The 21,733-nt window shown below is 44.9% G+C and overlaps 1 protein-coding gene across 13 annotated transcripts in view; it reads left to right on the top strand.

The window, feature by feature from the left end:
- PHACTR1 (phosphatase and actin regulator 1) overlaps nucleotides 1-21,733 on the top strand; it is a 560,191-nt gene that overhangs the window by 238,357 nt on the left and 300,101 nt on the right. For 2 of the 13 annotated variants that reach the window (XM_021099759.2, XM_021099765.2), the window contains exon 1: nucleotides 1,481-1,588. The exons of 9 other annotated variants lie outside the window; for them this stretch is intronic. The gene's annotated coding sequence lies outside the window, so the exon portion shown is untranslated. Of the gene's footprint in view, nucleotides 1-1,480; nucleotides 1,589-1,944; nucleotides 2,019-21,733 lie in introns of those variants that run through there. 2 more of the 13 variants (XM_021099762.2, XM_084967381.1) reach the window with 1 other exon arrangement.

Here is a 21,733-nt window from a genome sequence, read left to right on the forward strand (position 1 = left end):
GCACAGCATCAGCCTGGCGTCACCCAGTGGAACACAGCAACGGCCTCTGCTGCAGGTGCAGGGCTAGAGGCTGGCAAGGACAAGGTAGTTATCTTCCGCGGAGACGGGAGAAAAGAGGTCAGCCTGGGAAAAACCAAAAGGAGGTGACCGATGTTCGCGTTTGTTCCCTAGACCTTAACAACCAGTCCTTTTGGAGTGTTTTCCTTCCTCAATACCCAATCTCCACGGGCTGGAGAAGCCTGGGAGCCCAGAGCCCGTACCTCCCGGCTGCCTTGATAAGGAAAAAGCAAACAGGTGGGCATTTTTTTATGTCAATCATGTCATGATGCTTTCAGTGTCGTGCTCACTTATGCACCCTAAACTTCTCAAAGATCTTCCCCTTCCTGGGTCAATCCTGTTTTAACACACTTGCCCCTCAATATATAGCATCTGAACAGAGGTGACAGATGCGAAGAAAGGGAAACTGGGACAGACTGAAAGTGACTTTTATTTCCTTCACTCAAGACAGTGCTGACTTCAGAATAGCCAGATTCATTGGCCTTAAGGATTTTGAGATGGTCGATAGTGGAGGCTGGGGTTTGGCCACTAGGTATTTGTGTAGCAAGCGTGCAGTTTTCAGTCCAAGGTTGTGCTTATTTGAGGTGGCTGGAGCCGGGGGTGGGGCATGATGATCAAGGGCAGGGCAGGGGGTTGGCTAAAGACCCCTGAGCCCAATCTACCCCCTTGACATTTCAGGGAACTTAGATTTTGTGGCTAAAGCAATACACGTTTCCAGGAGTCCATTCGCACAGGTGTTATAAATCTACGGGAAGCTTTCCAACTGATGATGCGCTGTCATTTGCAAAGCCGTTCCCTGATTTATCTAATCTACAAACAGCCACCCTGAATGAAAATCAAGGAAACTGCTACAGTTACATCTTGAGAAATCCCTGCTCATTCAGCCTTGGCATTTGGGAGATCCTCTACCCAAGAAGGCTTTTACCAAAGAGAAATAAAAATACCTTGCAAAAATGCAGCAGCTCCACCGAAGTTTCAAGAAAGGTTAATTATCATCATTTGGTGTTTTTGAGCGTCTCTCCCTCCTCTGGGCAGGGGGACGGGGAGGGGAAGAGGGGGAAGGAGATTGGGGGAAGGGGAGTGTGGTTTTCTGATCTCAACTCACATAGCATGGTTTGAATTATATAATGGAACTGCTGTGAGTCAGGTGACAGGCTCCCTGTGTAATTCCCTGCAGAAAGAGACAAACTGCATGTTAAAAAGCTCAACAAATACTCTTTAAAAAAAAAAGAAAAAAGAAAAGAAAAAAAAAAAAGCAAAGCCTAGGCTGTGAGGTTCAGACTTCCAAGCTGCAGCTTCCTCTGAATTCTCCCCAGGCTGAAACAGCTGGGCAGGCTGGCTGAGTCCCAGGACACCCGGAGGCTGCGGAGAGCCCCACCGGGGTCGGGGGTCTGGTCCGGATCACCGGGTTACTTTCTGTTTCATTTCGAAATGTGCCCTGTTCCTGAGACGGGTTGCTTCCCATGTCCAGGAAAACGCAGGACTCCTTGGAGACTCCAGCCAGGCTTTTAAGAACCGGGGCTTTGTGAAGGTAAGAAGCTATCCCGCTGCTGGAGGGGGTCTGGGTGCGAGTGGGGAACGCCAGGAGGAGCTCAGCCAACTTGTCCCCAGATCTGAGCGAGGCTGGAGAAACCATCCGTGGAGGCATTTTAAGGGTAGGAAGGGGATAAGATGGACTGTTCCCGCCTGGATGGGTGGCCACCCAGTCCACCATGAGTTGAATCGATTCCCAATTCCTGTCTGTGCCCTTCCCTTCCCCAGTTCCATCCTGCAGGGAAGCTGGGCAGTGGTCCGGAATTGGCCTGGGACTGGGAAGGAAGGAGAAGGGGCTGCCTGGCACCACAAGGCTGTCTGGGTGTGGGTAGCATGTGTATTTCAGAGCCTGACACTTGCGACTGTTGCTCAGGCTAAGAAAGCGCAGCTCCTGGGGAGTCAAGGCAGAGCTTTGGGAAATCGGTGAGGTAGGCATGATTTTGAGTCCAAAATCTTTTTCATTGCTCTTTGTGTGTTCGTAAGATTTTTGTATTGGTTCAGGGTTTTGTTCAGTTTAGGGACTTTTCCCTTTGGGGAGCTGCTGATGCCAATGGATTGGGTTTTTCGGTCCTCAGACGTGGTTGACTGGATGCCTTGGGACTCACTGGTACTCTCTCCTGGATGCCTGGGAGTCCGAGATCAATTGGGAAACTGGTGCTGGTTTTCAATTGCTGTGAGATTCAATTGCAAATCTCGCCGCCGAGGAGACTAGCTGGGAGTCCTGGACGCCTGCGGAGGCAGCAGGCGGCTGAGGAACCTCAGAAACTTCCTGACTTAAAGAGACAGGAAAGGAAAAATCAAAAGGGCAGTTGTTAATTCCTGGAAGGTGGGCACAGGGAGAAGTTGTCAAGGATCGGAAAGAAAGATGCCTGGGAAGATGAAAGGCTGGGTAAAGGAATGGGTTTGGTGGGACCCCATCTCGGGCTGTGGCATTTTGAGTTTGCAGCATGGAGATACAAATCAATAAGAGAACTGATAACAGCTCACCGGGCATGAATAAGAAATGCTACCGTGGATTCTCTTTTTGTGGTTGGTTTTTTATTGACTCGTAGAGAACCTGAGAAATAGGCAAGGCGTGAGTTGGGAAGGGCTCATTTCGAATTGCTCTTCTTTGCGGCCACAGGAGGTGCTCTGAACAAAATGTGATGATAGAACCACAGGGGAAATGTGCGCAGAATGATGTCTGCAAAGATGTTTTTCAAGTTTATGCTGCCCTTCCCCCTTTCTCCAGCCTCCTCGCCTTTTGGGGCAGGTTGTGGGATTTGAATGTGTCGGATGCAAACAGCTCTTTAGAGTGATAGTTTTTTACCGTGACAGGATATTTAGGTACTAGAATAAAAGTGATCTTGAATCAGTGGTTCGTACATTTTTGAGATCATGGACCACATCTGGGAATTGAAAAGACTTAATTGCTAAATTTCCCTGCACCCTCCCATCCTCTGATGCTCAACAAACCTAAACATCGACAACAAAGCCAAAAGGCACAGCATGGTGAGGTTTCTAATTAAAGCCCATGTTTGAAATATTGATGGACAATATTATAAATATTCATAATAGAAGAAAACAGTTTTTTTTGCAAGCCATGGAAGTCCCTCAAGAAAGCACTGCTTAAATCATGAGAGTCAGCACAGTAAGTTCCTTTTAGCCAGATGTCTGTTGGTTGAAACTTGCTGGAAACCTGCATTTCTGCCCTTCAATAATATAATGAGGGTGGAAATTCACAAGACACCACAAGGTCCATCAGTGGCTTCCAAATCACAGAAGAGAACTTGATGCTCTGAATAGTTTTGGGATGGAGTGCACTTTCTTGCTAAGTCTTGAAAATGTGGTAATTTGCCAACTTGTGGTGCCCATGTTTTCACACCACGAACCAGCACTTGTGGTCTTTCCCAAGAATATTGCTGTTACTTTCAGTGCAAGGGACAGTTTGGGAAATGCAGTTCAGAGCCAAGTTGCAGTTTAGAGATCCATTTCTGGGACAGTTAAGTAGCTTATGGAACCCCGGGTCAGAGGGTGTAAAATAGAAAGCTCCTGAAGATCCAATCCTGGGAGTTCCCGATGTGGCTCAGCGTGTTACGAGCCCAACTAGTATCCATGAGGAGGTGGGTTCGAGCCCCAGCCCTGCTCACTGGGTTAAGGATCTGAAGTTGCTGTGAGCTGTGGCGTAGGTTGAAGACGCTGCTCGGACCCTGCATAACTGTGGCATAGGCTGGCAGCTGCAGCTACGATTCGATCCCTAGCCAGGGAACTTCCATGTGCCGCGAGTGTGGCCCTAAGAAGCAAAAGGAAGGAAGGGAGGAAGAAAGAAAAGAAGATTGAATAGAAATATAGAAATATAGATGCTTTGGTGAAAAGCATAAGTTTTTTGTGTTCAGACTTGGGTTTGCCTTCCAATCCTGCCACCTGTTCAGTGAGTGACCCTGGGGTAGGGGTAGGGAGCGGTGGTTCTTGGCTTGCCCAAGGCTCAATTTCTTCCCCTGTAAAACTGGACAATGACAGGACTTATCTCGGAGGTTGTATGGGAGTAAATAAAATTATGTGTGACGAGACTAGAGTAGCACCTAGTACAGCATCTGGCACAGTTCGTGTCTAATAAGTGGTATCTGCTCTTACTATTGTATCATTTATGGTACCTCTTAATATATGCCAGCGAGCAAAGAATATGTTGTGCAAACTTTTTTTAATTAATGATTTTTTTCCATTACAGCTCGTTTACAGTGTTCTGTCAATTTTTTACTGTATACCATGGTGACCCAGTCACACATACATGTATACATTCTTTTTTCTCCCATTATCATGCGCCATCATAAGTGACTAGATATAGTTCCCAGTGCTAGACAGCAGGATCTCACTGCCTATCCATTCTGAATGCAATACTTTGCATCTATTAACCCCAAATTCCCAGTCCATCCCACTCCCTCCCCCTCCCCCTTGGCAACCACAAATCTATTCTCCAAGTCCATGATTTTCTTTTCTGTGGAAAGGTTCATTTGTGCCATCTATTAGATTCCAGATATAAGTGATATCATGTGGTATTTGTCTTTCTCTTTCTGACTTACTTCACTTAGCAGGAGAGTCTCTAGTTCCATCCGTGTTGCTGCAAATGGCATTATTTTGTTCTTTTTTTATGGCTGAGTAGTATGTTGTACAATCTTAGATCACCATCTGTGATCCTCACGACGTTCTGGAAATAAGTCCTTAGCCTGTTAATTAAGTCATATATGTTCATTAGTCACATAGGAGAGGCATTGTTATCCCCCTGTGTTGCCCAGAAGAATCTCTTGAAGCAGTCAAGTCACGCAGGACATAAGTGACATCATCAGACGGGGAACATTCGTCTCCAGACTCCGTGCCTGCCCCCTGGATCACGCCATTCCTGACGGTCCTGCCGGGGCTCCACATCAGGGCTGGTCTAACAAGGGCAAAGTATCCTCTGTCTCTGGAGAGCCTCGGAGCCTTTCCCAGGGAAGTAGTTTGGTGCCACAGGCTTGGTTTTCCCTGCTGCAGCCCTGCTGTTTTCTCTGCCCTTTTCTCCTCCTGAACTTGTTGAGTGCAAAGCCCCTACAGGTGTCTACTACTTGGCCAGCTCATGCCCATGGGGCGGTAATGACCATGAAGACCCAGTTCCAAGGCCCTTCTCCTGGGGACAACACAGAACCTGGTACTCTTGTCCAATCCCTCAAAGACTGTTTCTATTTTCTCTTTATAGACTCCTAACATGGGGGTTTGATGCCTGCCATAGGCAAACTCCCCATCATATATTATAAAGTCCAAAGAAGGTCCTATAATTAACCTAAAGGGTGAAGATGTCAAAAGGCCTTTTCTTTTGCGTTCTATGGGTAGTCAGTTTCCTGTAAAAGTTATTATTTACTTATTTATATTTTAGGGCTACAGGTGCCGCATATGGAAGTTCCCAGGCTAGGGGGGCTGCAGCTGCTGGCCTACCCCACAGCTACAACAATTCGGAATCTGAGCCATGTCTGTAACCTACACCACAGCTCAGGGCAACGCCAGATCCTTAACCCACTGGGCAAGGCCAGGGAGCGAATCCGCAACCTCCTGGATACTAGTTGGGTTCATTTTCACTGAGCCGTGATGGGAACTCCTCCTGTAAAATTCATAATCCACTGATACAAGGAAGGGGTTAAAAGATTTCATCACATGTCTTCCAGGTATGGCTTGGGCTTCCCAAGGAAACTAACTAAATAAAAAAATCCCACCTGGGATTGGTCATCAAATGGCAGAGTGAAGAATAGCATAAAAGGACTTCTAAGAAAACTACCACAAAACTCAAAGTCTAAAATTGAGACATAGAAAAAAAATCCAGTAGAATTCAGAAAAATAAGATGCTAGATTCAAAAATAACACAGCAAATTTTGAAATATAAAAACACCTCAGACTTGGAGATATTATAATGCTAAGGCAAAGGGGGAGAAAGGGTGAAACAGGGGAAAAACAGTAGAGAAAGTGGGATTAAAAGCCTCAGGAGTTCCCGTTGCGGCACAGCGAAAATGAACCATGGGGTTGTGGGTTAGATCCTCGGCCTCACTCAGTGGGTTAAGGATCTGCCGTTGCCACAAGCTGTGGTGTAGGTCACAGATGCAGTTTGGATCCCATGTTGCTGTGGCTATGGCTCTGATTTGACCCCTAGCCTCGGAACTTCCCTATGCCACAGGGGCAGCCCTAGGAAAGAAGGAAGGAAGGAAGGAAGGAAGGAAGGAAGGAAGACAGACAGACCACACTGAAGAGACGAGTGGGGTTCTAGAATATTCCCTTCACCTATGCCAGGAGCTTGAACTCCACCTGGGCCCATCAGAAAGGTATTCGTAACTATTTAGGTTTAATGAAAATTGACCAAAAGAGAAAGACTATATATGTCATTAAGAAACAAAATTTTTTGGATCTCCTGTTGTGGCTCAGAAGGTTAAGAATCCAACTAGTATCCATGAGGATACAGGTTTGATCCCTGGCCTCACTCAGTGGGTTAAAGGATCCAGTGCTGCCACGAGCTGTGGTGTAGGTCGAAAACTCAGCTCAGATCTGGCGTGGCTGTGGCTGTGGTGCAGGCCGGCAGCTGCAGCTCTGATTCGACCCATGGCCTGGGAACTTCCATATGCTGAGGGAGTGGCCCTAAAAAACCAAAAAAAGAAAAAAGAAACATCATCTTCTTAATAATGCAGAAAAAAACCATTTTGGATGATCCAGAGCTAATGAACGAATCACCAATCATATTCGTTGCTAGAGCTTCCATAACAAAATACCCCTGACTGCTGGAGGCTGGAAGTGCAAGATCAAGATGGTGGCAGAGCTGATTTCTGCGGAGGCCTTTCCCCTTGGCCTGAGGAGGGACGCCTTCTCGCTGTGCCCTCACCTGGCCTCTCCTCTGTGGGCACACATCCCTGGTGTCTTCTCTTCTTCTAAGGACTCTGGTCCTATTAGATTGGACCTTACCCACAGGATCCCATTTAACCTTGCTCACCTCTTTTAGGCCCTATTTCCAAATCCAGTCACATTCTGAGGTCCGGGGTCTAAGTCTTCGACACATGAATTTAGAGGGAACCACAATTCGTCCCCTAGCACCTATCAATTAAAAGGTATATTCCTATTGCAGGAATTTATCATGTTTATAAGAGAAAATAGTATCTCTCTAAAGGAAAAAATATAAATCATTATCTAAAAATAAAAAAATAATAATAAAAAATTAATAAAACTATGATTGTCCAAGTTGGAGGTTTGAAAGCTTTAAAATACAATTATGATTATCAAAGAGGACCTAGTAGCCACCTGAGGAAAGAACAAAGGGACTGAAAAATCAAGTCGCACGGATTTCTGAATTTTTGATAGGAAAGAATTTACATGTCAGCTTAACATGTATATACAAACAACTTAACATGTTAGTTTAATAACTAGAAATACTGACGTTCATAAAGTTTCTCAGAATAATGTGCCATGTACCTGTTGCTAGAGGTATTTTAAAAGTAAAAAAAATTATCTTCCAGAAATAATTTTGTGTTTTCTGCTAGCAATTTTTCCTTCTAGGGATTTCATAACAAGTAGTTTATATTAGAAAAAAAATCATCAACTGTGGTCTCATTCAAATAAGTAAATAAATAAAGGACAACATCTCCAAATGGCTGTAGGCACACCATGCCACGTTGCTCCTGGCCCCAAACTGTGAAGAAACGCTTGACTTCCTGGCATATGTCAACGAAGGGGGAACGTGAGGATTTCACGTTGCTTGCTTCCGTTTAGACGTTCTGTCAAAGAACTAGCAGACTGTCCCTAGGAAGGTTGCCTATCTACAGGGACAGGTGTTCTTAGAGGATTTAACATTGTTTGAGATTAGATGCCCCGTTGGGGTCAAAAAGATTCTGGCATTGCATTGGCCACCTTCCCACTTCTTTCAATATTCTGTCCCGTAACGGACGTCAAGGATGGAGCCCAGCCTCTGGGTTCCTGTTTGGTGTGGTCACGCATACTTTGCACTATTTCCGAGTCCGTCCCCAACTTTCCCAGTTCCCTTTCATTAGGACCCATGATGTCCAGTGACCTGGTTGCCTGAAATACACACACATGCACACACATGTATACACATGCACCTTTTTATTCATTTCCCCAGACAGAACTTGTGAGTAGAGAAGAAAATGATTTGCAAGTGCTGTGTACACATGACTTGCTTTCTAAATTTCAGATCCTTGATTTCAGGGAAAGAGATATGGGGCCCGGGGGGCTCCCTGCAAATATGGGAGGTGAGGGGAGCTGACTGCTGCCTGTTCTCAATTCACAGGCATGAAGAGGCATGAAGGGGGAGTTCCCATGGTGGCTCAGTGGGTTAAGAACCTGACTAACATCCATGAGGATGAGGGTTCGATCTCTGGCCTCTCTCAATGGGTTAATCCAGTGTGGCCATGAACTGTGGTGTAGGTCGCAGATGCGGCTTGGGTCCAGTGTAGCTCTGGCTGTGGTGTAGGCTGGCAGCTGTAGCTCCAATTTGACCCCTAGCCTGGGGACTTCCACAGGCCATGGGCACAGCCCTCCAAAGGAAAGAATAGAAAAGGCGTAAGGGAGAAAGGGACGTCGGGGGAGGGGCAGGTGATTTGCGGGTGCGGACTGATAAGTGTGGGCCTGCCCCTCCCTCCTTCTCTCCCCCTCCCCCATCGCCGCTCTCCCTTGAGCTGGACCATCTGCATGCTCTGCTTGGGCACATGTCAGGCCCTGTATGATGCGAAGTCCACACCGGACACGTGGGGACATCCTGCCAGCAAGGCATGTACCTTGATTTTCCTTTTGAAACAAAGGATGGCGGTGAAAAATTAGACTGGGAGGAACAAAGGAACCTGCAAAGCAGGAATATAATCAGGAACCTGCAAAGCAGACCGCCGTGTCCTTTTTCTTCACCTATAAGGGGTTCCCAGGGTCCAAGAGGAAAGAATTAGTCCCATAAGGTCATGATCATACCTCCTGATCCTTCCGGGTTCTGTTTCAGTACAAGCAATAACATACTCAATTCCTAGGAGACAGCTTTCTTTCCCCTTTTCCCAGAATCCACGGCAGAGACGGAGTCAGTAATGGGTTAAGGCGCTAAATCAGGTTGCCCCACCTTCATGCTGTTTGCATGCTCTGTTCCCTCCCAGTGTCAAGTGCTCTGTTTGGGTTTGGAGAAAGGAGCTCTTGAAAGGAGCTATGGTGTAATTCAGCATCTCTCAGTGCCTGTTTTAGTTAACCCTAATTGTAAGGTTCATGACTTCCAGATAAAGGACCTAAAGGCTGAAAAGGAGAAGGACGCAGAGTTTGAAACAAGCCAGCAGACTTTTAGAAAACCAGTATTGGCGTTCCTATTGCAGCGCATGAGATGGGTGGCATCTCTGGAGTCCTGGGACAGGTTCCATCCCTGGCTTGGCGCAGTGCGTTACCGATCCGATGTTGCCACATCTTCAGTGTAGGTTGCAACTGTGACTTGGATCCCTGGCCCGGGAACTTCATATGCTACAGGGAGGCCTAAAAGAAAAAAAGAAAAAGAAAAAAGAAAACCAGAATTGGTGCCCTTTGGCTCTCATATAAATTAGGAACATAGATGAGGAACACTTATTTAAGTTGGTTTGTCCATGTATACAATTTCTCAAATTAAAATGTGCTTGATAAAGCTCAAGATGAAAAATAACTACCTTGGGGGGGTTTGTTGTTGTTGCTGTTATTGTATTTAATCAGTAAGCACTTACTATCACTGCACCTAAAGACAAGGCGTTGTGCAGGGGGCGCGTGTGGCGGGATAGGAAAAGATGGATTAGAACTGCTTCTATCTATTTAGAGAAATAAAGGACTTTAGAAATGTTTCTAACAAGAGTCCTGAGAACTGGATTCGGTATATTTCAGTGTGAAGCGGGAGGAGGGGCAGGTGGGGAGACAAGAAGTGGGAGGCAGGCAACAGCCCTTTCAGAGAGGAGGGCGTGAGCTCTGGGGGAAGCAAAATCATAGAAGGCACACCTTCACTGTACCTGAGGCAAGGTGGCCAAGCCAGTTCTATTGGAGTAAAGACCAGTTGTAGAAACATGAGAAAAAACTCAAATATTAAGCAGAGGATGACATTGTTGGAGCTTAAAATGATGTGGGGGGGGGGCACGGTGAGTGGAGAGAAATGGTGATTGCACCTGTCATGAACAATGCTGTTACAGTAGTGAACACAGGCAGTGGTTAACAATGATGATAATGATAAGAAATAGCTCTCACTTATTGAGTGCCTCGTAGTTGCTGAGCATTTTCTTGAGAGTATCTCCTTTAATCTGCCCAGCAGTCCTCAAGGCGGGTGCAAATACAGTCAATCCTCCTTATACACAGACTCTGTATTTGCAAATTTGTGCATACATGAACATTTATTTGCAACCCCACAATGAATACCCAGGATCCTTTTCCAGTCTTCCATGGACAAGGGCAGAGCTGCCCTACAAGTAAAGAAGTTAAATAAAATGATGTGCTGCCTTCTTGTCTCAGCTCTGTCAACCAGTGTCATTTTTGTGGTCTATTTAGTCTTAGGCTTTTCACTTTTTATTTTGCTTTTTGTTGGCAATCTTGCTATTTAAAATGGACCCCAGATACAGTGCCGAAGTGCTACCTAGTGTTCCGAAGTGCAAGAAGGTTTCTAAGTGTTTTGTGGAGAAGATATGTGTGTTAGATACACTTTGTTCAGGCACAAAATAGTGCTGTTGCCATGATTTAAAGGGTAATGAATCAACAACATATACTAAATAAGATATCTTTAAACAGAAACACACATAGGACGAGGAGGAAATTAATCTGTTGATGACAACATTGTGCCAAGAGGCTCGCAGGAACCTAACCCTCTACTTCCCCTAGGAACAGTGGGTCAGTGTTCACTAATTCAGCATTCACAGTGTCTTCATAGAGCAAGGCTGCTGTGAATATCAAGACTACACTGGGAATCAGAGGTCCCATTGTGGCTCAGTGGTAATGAACCCGAATAGTATCCATGAGAATGCGGGTTTGATCCCTGACTATGCTCAGTGCGTTAAGGATCCAGCATTGCCATGAGCTGTGGTGTAGCTTGCAGTCGTGGCTCAGATCCCAAGTTGCTGTGGCTGTGGTGTCGGCTGGCAGCTGCAGCTCTAACTAGACCCCTAGCCTGGGAACGTCCGTATCCCATGGGTGAGGCCCTAAAAAGGGGGGAAAAGAAGAATATGCTGGGAATTTCCTGTCCACAGAGATGTCAACTGGATTGGGAGAGATAAGGACCTTGTCTGAGGCCACACAGCAGGCACAAACCCAGTCTGCCCGATTGAAATGTCATAGCATGATGATCAACATTTGTGATGCCGTAACAAGGGTCTGGACCAGGTGGCCGCAGTAAGAATGGACAGGAGGAGGTAAATTACAAACGGCTTAAGAAGTATCATCAAGAGGAGTTGACGCTGATTGCACGTGGAGGGCAATGGGAGGAAGTAACCTGGGAGGTGTCTGAAGTCAGGTGGAGGTGATAACCTATGGGAAGCAGGAGGGTCTGAGGGTGCAACGTTACAGGGAAGGTGAGTGACAGGTTCAACCGGGATTAAGGACTGGGACCTGAGAACAGAAATGCCCATTGTTTTTTGAGCACTCACTATATTCCAGGTATCATTAAAAGACTCTGACTAAATGATCTCATTTAATTCTCACAACAGCCTATATAAGGCGGGAACCATTATGTCCATCTCACCGATGAGGAGGGTGAGGCTCAAAGAGGGCAAGTCAAAGGTTCAAGGACAGCCTGCTTAGGAACAACAGAACAGGGAATTCCAACCGAGGCAGAGTGACCCTGGAGGTTGTAATACCAGAAAAATGTTGGAGTTTGACATCTTGGAGAAGAAGCATTAATGACATCCTATATTGTTCTCTAGTTTCTTCTTCTTCTTCTTCTTTTTTTTTTTGTCTTTTTGTCTTTTCTAGGGCCACACCCGCGGCATATGGAGGTTCCCAGACTAGGGGTCCAATCAGAGCTGTAGCCACCAGCCTACACCACAGCCACAGCAACGTGGGATCCGAGCCGAGTCTGCGACCTACACCACAGCTCACAGCAACGCCGGATCCTTAACCCACTGGCAAGGCCAGGGATCAAACCCGCAACCTCATGGTTTCTAGTTGGATTCGTTAACCACTGCACCACAAGGGGAACTCCTGGTTTCTTCTTTTTAATTTTATTTTTATCCAAAATTCTCTCTCTACCCTGCTTATTTTCCTACTTTCATGTTTTTGTTCAAATTTGTCTGTCCTACAAGAATGCTGTTTTTCTCTTAGCTTTTAGGTTTTTTTTTTAAATGTTGCAAAGGGGTAAAAGTTATTTGGTGGCTGCAGAAGTTGGACACTTTACACTATGCTATGTTGTGCTATTTAATTTGAAAAAAAAAAACACAGTTTGAACATTTCAAGGGTTCCTAGAATGTAATACATGTTGCTTAAGAAGAATTATTCTCTGAGGAGTTCCTTGGTGGCTCAGTGGATTAAGGATCTGGTGTTGTCACTGCTGTGGTTTGGGTCGATCCCTGGCCTGGGAAGTTCCACATGCTGTGGGAACAGCCAAAAAAAAAAAAGATTTTCTGAATATTACTCTGCCCTAAAAAAGAATGGAATCATGCCATCTTTATGTATGCCACTTATGCTATGTAAAGTCAGAGAAAGATAAATATCCTATCATTTCACTTATGTGTGAAATCTAAAAGACAATTAAAACATCCCAAACAGAAACAGGCTCATAGATGCAGAGAACAAACTTGGAGTTGCTAGAAGGGGCAAGGCATGGAACAATGAATGAAATCGGTGAGGAAAGTAAGAGGTACCGATTCCCAGTTACAAAATAAGTCATGAGGATGAAATGTACAGCACAGGGAATATAGCCAATGACATTGTAATAACTTTACGTGGTGACAGATTGTAACAAGACCTATTGTGGTGATTATTTTGTAATGTATAAAAGTATTGAATCACTATGGTGTACACGTGAAGCTAATATAATATCGTAAGTCAATTATACCTCAATTTTAAAAAGAATTATTCTCCTAATCATTCTTGCATCTCACATTAATAGAGTTATGGTTTATTTACAGATGTTTTCATTAATAGAGGAAACGTGATTATGCTATTTGTGTACTAGATTTGAATAACTTGGCATAAAATAACATGGTCCTTGTTTTGCATTTCATCTTAGATCAATTTCCTTTGAACTTTTGTCTTTTTTTGGGGGGGGTCTTTTTAGGGCCCCACCCATGGCATATGGATGTTCCCAGGCTAAGGGTCTAAGTGGAGCTGTAGCTGCTGGCCTACACCACAGTCACAGCAACACCAGATCCGAGCCCTGTCTGCGACCTACAGCACAGCGCATGGAAACACTGGATCCTTACCCCACTGAGGGAGGCCAGGGATCGAACCCACAACCTCATGGTTCCTAGTCAGATTCATTTCTACTGTGCCATGATGGGAACTCCAATTTCCTTTGAACTTTTAAAAAAGATGTAAACTCTCTCGTTAAGTTTCCCAAATCGCTACCAGTGAGACTTATTTGCCTATGTCCTTGAGAGATTAAGAAATTATACATTCCCCTAGCACTTGGGAATTAAAGATTATTGCCACGACTCCTAGTAGTGCTGTGCCTGGGGAGGGAAGAGTTACCAAAAACAGAGGGTGTTTCATCTAAAAAGGGCATGATCCATTCATTAAATTCAAAAATATGTTGGGGAGTTCTCATCGTGGCACAGTGGAAACGAATCCAACTAGGAACCATGACATTGTGGGTTCGATCCCTGGCCTCGCTCAGTGGGTTAAGGATCCGGCATTGCTGTGAGCTGTTGTGTAGGCCGGCAGCTGTAGCTCTGATTCGACCCCTAGCCTGGGAACCTCCATATGCTGCGGGTGTGGCCCTAAAAAGACCAAAAAAAAAAAATTAATAATATATAATAGGAACAAAACGCCTATCAGAATCTTGGGCTCCTCCTTCCTTTCTAAAATGCCCCTGAGAGATGTCCAGAGGTGAGTGCTCTTTCTGACCACACAGAAAAGGAAGGTGCCCTCCAGAGCTGTGAACTCCATCAAAACACTTCTGCCCACGGAGTTCAAAGGCCGGAGGTTGCACGAACAGATAGTTGGAATCTCTGTAGGTAAGTGGGAAAGAGTTCACCTACAAGGGAGTTTCTGGTCTTTGAAATAAGCCAAGTCTGAAACCTGTCCTTTGTAAATTAAAAAGAAACTGCTTGAACTATTCTGAAATCAAAAGAGAAAGAGAGTTGCAGTGCTGCTGGCTGTCCTGTATACTCAGTCGACTGTGACTCTTAGGTGAACTCATTCTGCGTTTGTATAGAGATCTGGGAATTTAGGAACCAAGGCAAAGACAAGAAACCTTCAGGAATCTTTGTCCTGTTCTTAAACTGCCAGGGCCTGAAAGGGAACTGGGGGAAGTGAAGCCATGTTTGATTCAACAAACACTTGAAACCACCCTTCAAATATTCTGGATGGATTCAAGTCCAAAGTATGTTTTGCCAAACCCAAGGGAAATGAGCGCCATATGTTTCTGATTTATTTCTAGTTTAATCATCAAAATATTGCTTTGCGAGGGCTGCTTATGTCCAAGAAACCTTTTATGAGCCATTTTAAAACATTATCTTGCAAACAGGAAGCCCTGTTTTGCCAACAGCTAACAGATGCCTGAGCCAAGGTTCTAGATTTGATTGTGGGGGCAGAGGCTGGGGTACGGAGATTACCAAATCCAAAACGCCGACTTTCATGTTGCTTTTAGAGAATCTGTGCTGGGTGGTGTCTCCACTCACCAGAATGACAGAAAATCCTTCAAGGGGGATAACCCCAAGGAAAGGTGTCCCCTGACTTCCAGGATTTCCACTCAGACTCATTCTCTTTCATGGAAAATCTTACCCCTTTCACCATTTGCATTTGCTAAATGATAATCCAGGAGATAACTTCTCTCCTGAAATCACAGTGTTAGATTTTAGCCCTTAGCAACCTAAGGTAGCCTTTCGTAAATGAGCTTAGGGAACCACAGTTTCAAAGGAGCCATTGACTCTGGAATAGGAAAAACATGGTTCCTCTTCATTTTTGAGGTTTTTAAAAAATAAACAAAACTTCTCAGTTTTTAAAAAAGCTGCCTTAAATGCCTGTAAATGCAAATCCTGTTTATGCGGCTTTCTCTCTCCTTGCTTTTCATCAGTGGTTTCTTTTAAAAGTAAGTTTCCTGATCAGCTTCACCTGGGAAATTGTTCGACAGAAAAATTCTGAGCCCACCTCACACCCACTATATACATACATCAGAATCACTGAGAGTCTTGTTAAAATGCATATTGCTGAGCTCCACCCCTAGAGGTTCTGGGTGTGAGCCGACAACTTGTATTTATAACAGGTTCCCAGGTGGTGCTGCAGGACAGGGGACCTCACTTGGGGAACTCTTACTCAACCCTTCCCAGTTCTCGCCTCTGACTTGCAGTTTAGTGGCAGGGAGATGAGCATCAAAGTCCAGGTGTAAGTGGAGACCGTTCAGGTGCATCCACTAACGGTAACTTGGGGGTGGGTTTCAATGGTTTAACAAGGATGCTATATCTCTTGAAAGTCCTGTGGGCCATTATTCATGGCAAAAGAAATGAAGGCGTTTACGTAATTATTGGAATGATCCCGTGACTCTATGGCCCCCACCAAGATTTAGGGTATGAAATAAGAGTACCACCAAGCCAAGAGTGTATAAAATACTTAGATTTTTTTTGAGATTTTCATGCATTCGACTGTCTGCAGGCCTTCAAATTCTATAAAAGTAGGAACTAAATTGATCTGGTGAGGAGTTCCCATCGTGGCGCAGTGGTTAACGAATCCGACTAGGAACCATGAGGTTGCGGGTTCGAGCCCTGCCCTTGCTCAGTGGGTTAACGATCCGGCGTTGCCGTGAGCTGTGGGGTAGGTTGCAGACGCGGCTCGGATCCCATGTTGCTGTGGCTCTGGTGTAGGCCGGTGGCTACAGCTCCGATTCGACCCCTAGCTTGGGAACCTCCATATGCCGCGGGAGCGGCCCAAAGGCAAAAAAATAAATAAATAAATAAATAAATTGATCTGGTGAATTCATCTGGTGTCATTAAGATGTAAGAGAACTTTTATCGCATGGGTTCTTCCTTAAGGAATGTTGGGTGTGCAATGGGGACGCCATCTCTGATGCAAACTAATGGACTCTGCTGCTCTTCAGGCAAATCGTGAAGCTGGAGCGCAGTGAAGGCATTTGACCAGAGAGGTCTGCTGGTGTGCTGCTTTAATGATGATCTGGCAAAACAGAGCTTACGGGACCTTCTTTTTAAAAAGGGGTTCTCCAACTTTCAAATGCATCAGAATCACCTGGAAATCTCGCTCCTTACAGATGCTAATACAGCAGGTCGGGAGTGGGGCTCAAGGGACTTCAATTCTAACCTTCTTCCAGGAGATGTGCATGGTTCATGATCCACACTTAGAGAAGCAAGTTTCTAGAATAGTGACTCACGATCCCAGGGAGCCTTTAAAAAAAATTCAAAATCAAATGTTCTGAGCGGGCGTGGGCATAAGTATTTTTAAAGCATCCCCAGGTGAATCCTAGTGTACAGCCAGCAATGAGAAGATCTGACCTGGAAAAGCAGAGTTAATAGGTCTGGGCTGCCTCTCTCAAAGTCAGATGTCTCACCCGAATCTTTGGTGCGTATCAGGTTGCTGTGAATTCATACTTGCATTCTCTAACAGGAGCCTTAAGTGCCTATTACTATGTTGCTGATAAAAGAGAGAGCCAGATGCTTTAGATTTCTGATGTGCTGACAATGCAGGGTGGACAGTCAGTGCTGAGAATTTAGCAACCTGCCTCGTAGTCTCTCCCCTACGGAGTCTCCCTATTTATTCTTACTGGTGACCTACAGATGTAACAACAGGTACCACCGACATTGACACTCCAGCAACAACAACAACAAAATGCTTATATGAGACACATGTTTCAGAATTTAGAACCCTACACACACGCACCAGAAAAACCTTCAAGAGAAAAAAAATTTGCTTTAACTATATCAAGAGCATATGTTACAGTCCACTTGTCTCCAGCATAAAATAAACATAATATTACTTCTGTGGAACATCAGATTCTGACTATAACTGCACCCCCATGGACCTTTTTGGATGAGCCACTTGCAAAGTGCACCCAGAAGTAGCTGAAAGTGCTATCTGTGGTTGGGTAATTAAATGTGCACACTTAAACATTAGCGGATGCCTGCCAAATACAATTATTTCAGTTTTAGCCTAGTTGAAGCTGAATGTTCTCCTGATAATTAGCCAACGGTTGCAGTTACTTCTTAAGTTCACTCTTCATTTCTGATTAAAACACACGCACACACACAACTATGGCAAGGTCAAAAAGGGTGTATCCCTGTTTATCCTGGGAGGTGGCTACAGACCCAGTTTGTCTAATAACTGTATCAAGTTATTTAAATATTAAACCCCAAAGAAGGGGAATTAAATGCCCAGCATATGCTAGAAGTTAAATTAATCCATCCAAATGCTATTCTTCTCCAACGCACCTCCCTTTCTTTGCCAGTAGTATAATGATGACAGGCTGTAAAGAATTAAGATTTTGGGAGTTCCTGCTGTGGTGCAGTGGGTTAAGAATCCGACTGTAGTAGCTCTGGTTGCTGTGGAGGCACAGGTTCCATCCCCAGCTTGGCACAGTGAGCCAAGGCTGGGATTCAGTCCCTGGCCTGGGAACTTCCATATCCTTTGGGTTCAGCCCTTAAAAAAATTTTGTTTAAGAATTAAGATTTTGGATGCCATATAAATGTGCCATAGGCATGAATCTAAGAAAGATAAAAACAGCGGTCATTGCAAAAGTTGTCTTCAATCTCCCTGAATTAAAATTGTATGGTAGGATGAGAACAGGCATGGTGACGACAGCCTTGAAGAGATGTTTCTTGATCCTCTGTACAGTGCACGCATTATTTGGGGCCCCTCTGTGCTCTGTCCTGGCCCTTGGGGTTGACTTAATGCATTCATGTATCGGGAGAGCAGTCCAAACTGGCTAGGGCTGGAGGAAATAGTCTGGTATCCCTTTCACTTGTTTCTTCTCTGACTACATCTCCTCCCAGCTCTAGCCTGGCGCTCCTGGTATTCTGGAGCCTGAAACTCATCTCTTGGCCCCTTTGCCTACTTCACCTGTGTTCTTGTCAGTACTTAGACTTCAGATTTTCTCACAAACGTGGGCTTGGCCACCTTGTAGCCTAGGACATCCCCGCTGCCACAGTTAGAATCTTCCTGCCCAATCTCATCCCAGGGAACCCATTCCTGCTGTGACAACTCTAGCCAGGCCCATCCAGCAACAATATAACAGACCACCTAGAAGCCTGAGGTCAGCAAAATGAAAAGGACCTGGCTCTCAGGTTACTGAAGACACCTAGGTAGGTTGGCAGGTGGGAAGGGGTTTTGGGAACCACGCTCCATGCACTGAGGAGCTGAGCACCCACCCCCTCCTCAGCCCCGGACTTTGGGTCCATCTATTCATCTCTAGAACAGTGGGCTCTCTCACCCCTGAGGCTAGACTTTTGGAGTGGAGATTGGGGAGGATGAGTGAGGAAGAAGCATTTGCATTTGTCCATTCTTGAAAAATGATGGTGTGAAAATGAATCCCTTCAATTTCAGTTCCCTGTAAGACTGGAAGTTCTGACCAATAAAACCCAGTTTTCTTCAGGAATACTGAGAAAACAGAGCCTGTTTTTCATTTCTGAGAAAAGCTGGTGTAAAATTTTGAAGTGGTGGCCAACGAGTTCCCGGGTGTCTACTTGCTTAAATCATGGAATTTTTGGAGTTCCCGTTGTGGCACAGCAGAAACAAATCCAACGATCCACAAGGTCGCAGATTCGATCCCTGGCCTCACTCAGTGGGTTGAGGATCCAGTGTTGCCGTGAGCTGTGGTATAGGTCACAGATGGGGGTCGGATCTGGCGTGGCTATGGCGTAGGCTGGTGGCTGCAGCTCTGATTGGACCCCTAGCTTGGGAACCTCCATATGCCTTGGGTGCAGCCCTAAAAAACAAAGAAAGAAAAAAAAGTGAAATTTCTTGAAGCAAGAGTGATGTCACCCGCCTGTGGAATCCATCTAAGGGAATATAGACTAGTAGTTGTGTGGGGCTGGGATGAAAATGAGTGACGATAAATGGGCACTTGTTTTCTTTTTAGGATGTCAGAAATGTTCAAAAATTAGATGGTGGTGATGGTTGTACAACCCTGTAAATATACTAACAGTCACTGAAATGCCCACTTACAATGTGTGGATTTGGGGTAAGGACATGATGTCTCAATAATACTGTTAAAATCAAAAGGCATCTTAGAAACCCCACTAAGTTTTGATGTTTTCCCAGTTGAGGCAGGAAGGTCTTGATGAAGGAGAGTCACCTTTTAGAAAGCGCCCTGTGGGGTCTTCCACACCCACTGCGGTGCAGTGGGGTAAAGAGAACTGGCCTCAGCCAAGCGTCTGCTGTGTAATAAACCCTGCATAGACACCTCATATATATCATCTCATTTAAAGGTACAGCCTACCCATACGTTTACTCTAGCTGCCTATTTCTTGCTGTTGCCATAGAGATATAATTTGATTGGATCTGAAATGCAGACACCCTCTGCTCTACCTGTGAGACAGTTTGGGCTCAGGGAGATGAAATACCTTGCCCCAAAGCACACAGAGAGTAAATGGCAGAGCCAGGACTGGAGCTCAAGGGATGTCTAATTGATCTAAGGCTTCGCTTTTTCTACTCTTCCCCGCTTCCCTGAGACTGGGGGAGTTAGGATGCCCAGCACGGGGCTGAACTGCTTGGTAGACTGCTCAGCATTCGTACTTTCATCACATACCCCTTGTATTCGTTTCCTGCCGTAACAAATTACCACAGATTTAGTGGCTTAAAGCAACACAAATATTTGCTTTCCAAACCCCCTGGGATGAAGGCAGGGTTGGTTCCTTCTAGAAGCGCCAGGGGAGAGTTCATTTCCTTGCCTTTTCCACCTCCTGGAGACCATTCCCATTCCTTGAGTCCTGGTTCTTTCTTTGCAATGGGACGACTGCAACTTCTGCTTCTGCAATCCCATCTTCTTCCTCTCTGACTTGACCCTCATGCTACCCTCTTATAAGGCCCCTTATGCTTACATTGGCTCATCTGAGTAATCTTACCATCTTGGTCATCCAGGATAATCTTGTCATCTCAAGAGCCCTAATTTTAATTTTTTTTTTTTTTTGGTCTTTTTAGGGCTGCGTCTATGACACATGGAAGTTCCCAGGCTAGGGGTCAAAGCAGAGCTGTAGCCACCAGCCTACACTGCAGCCACAGCCATGCCAGATCCAAGCCTCATCTGCGACCTACACCACAACTCGCGGCAACACCGGATCCTTAACCCACTGAGCGGGGCCAGGGATTGAACCCACATCCTCATGGATACTAGTTGGGTTCATTACTGCTGAGCCACAGTGGAAACTCCTCAAGAGCCCTAATTTCATCACATCTGCAAAGTCCATTCTACCTAAGATGACATGCTCACAGGTTGGGGGACTAGAATGTGACTCTCATTGGAGGGCCATTATTCTGCCTACCACATCCCCACTCTAAAAAACACCTGTTTGAAAGGAGTCTTGAAATCAACACCATCTTTCATATTTTGACCTTGAACATAAACTCCAAACCTTCTCTTTATTCATGACAATCAAAATCAAGCCTTGAATCAAATAATAACTAATTATTTGTCTCCAATTTGTCTCTGGAAACTTTAGAGGAATAGAATAAATAACAGACTTGATGTAATGCCATTAAGAAAATTACTTTCCTTTGAAAGTGTTATTATTAGTCAATAAATCACAGGATTTCTGTAATATGTCCCTCAGAGCTCAGGACAAAGGGATGTGGATGTTTGGACAAATGAGAACAAAAGTACATGTAGAATCATAGTTATATGCTTATAAACTGTTTTGAGGCATTCTTTCTCTACTTCAGTGTCATTTAAGACCGTGGTGGGCTTCATAAGGCACTTTTTAAATAGTCCAGGGTCTTGTTTTTGAAAGGTGCTGTGGTATCTCTTTTGCTCTAGATTCACTTCCTATGACAACAGCTGAAATTGTCAAAGTCAAGAATCGAATTACAACAGAAGATGAAGAGCATAATCTTGACTCCACTGACCAAAAGCACAGTATAGAAAAAGGGGTTTATCTATCATTAGCCAAGGGTCTGGGGCTCAGCAGGTTCGCTCTCCCAAAGATAGGAAACCTTACCATATTTTAAATATACATTCAAAATATTGAATGATAAGAGTTTGGGGCTTGAAGAGGTTGAGGATGTTGCTTTAGCTCTTAGGAAGAGTTTCCTGTACATTCTCATCTTTCTTTGACTAATAGTAATACCTTTTTCTGCGACTCCTGTTTCCTTCCCAGAATATGTCCTCCTCTTAATTTCCTGAACTCCTACAGTCAGCATATCACTAGAGGCATCTTCTAGTCTTCAAATCCCATGACAGACGTCTGCTAAATGTAGTATTTTGGTTGAAAAACGTCCTGTGTCCTTAACTAGGTTTAAGTTTCACTCTCCAAGTAGAATCCTGGGGGCAAAATGTATTTTATCTTTCCATTATTGCCATTAC

The sequence above is a fragment of the Sus scrofa genome, chromosome 7, assembly GCF_054392235.1.
Source record: "Sus scrofa isolate SSC_HxYL_T2T_F1_AM1 chromosome 7, Sscrofa_HxYL_maternal_Yorkshire_Landrace_v2.0, whole genome shotgun sequence".
Taxonomy (NCBI): domain Eukaryota; kingdom Metazoa; phylum Chordata; class Mammalia; order Artiodactyla; family Suidae; genus Sus; species Sus scrofa.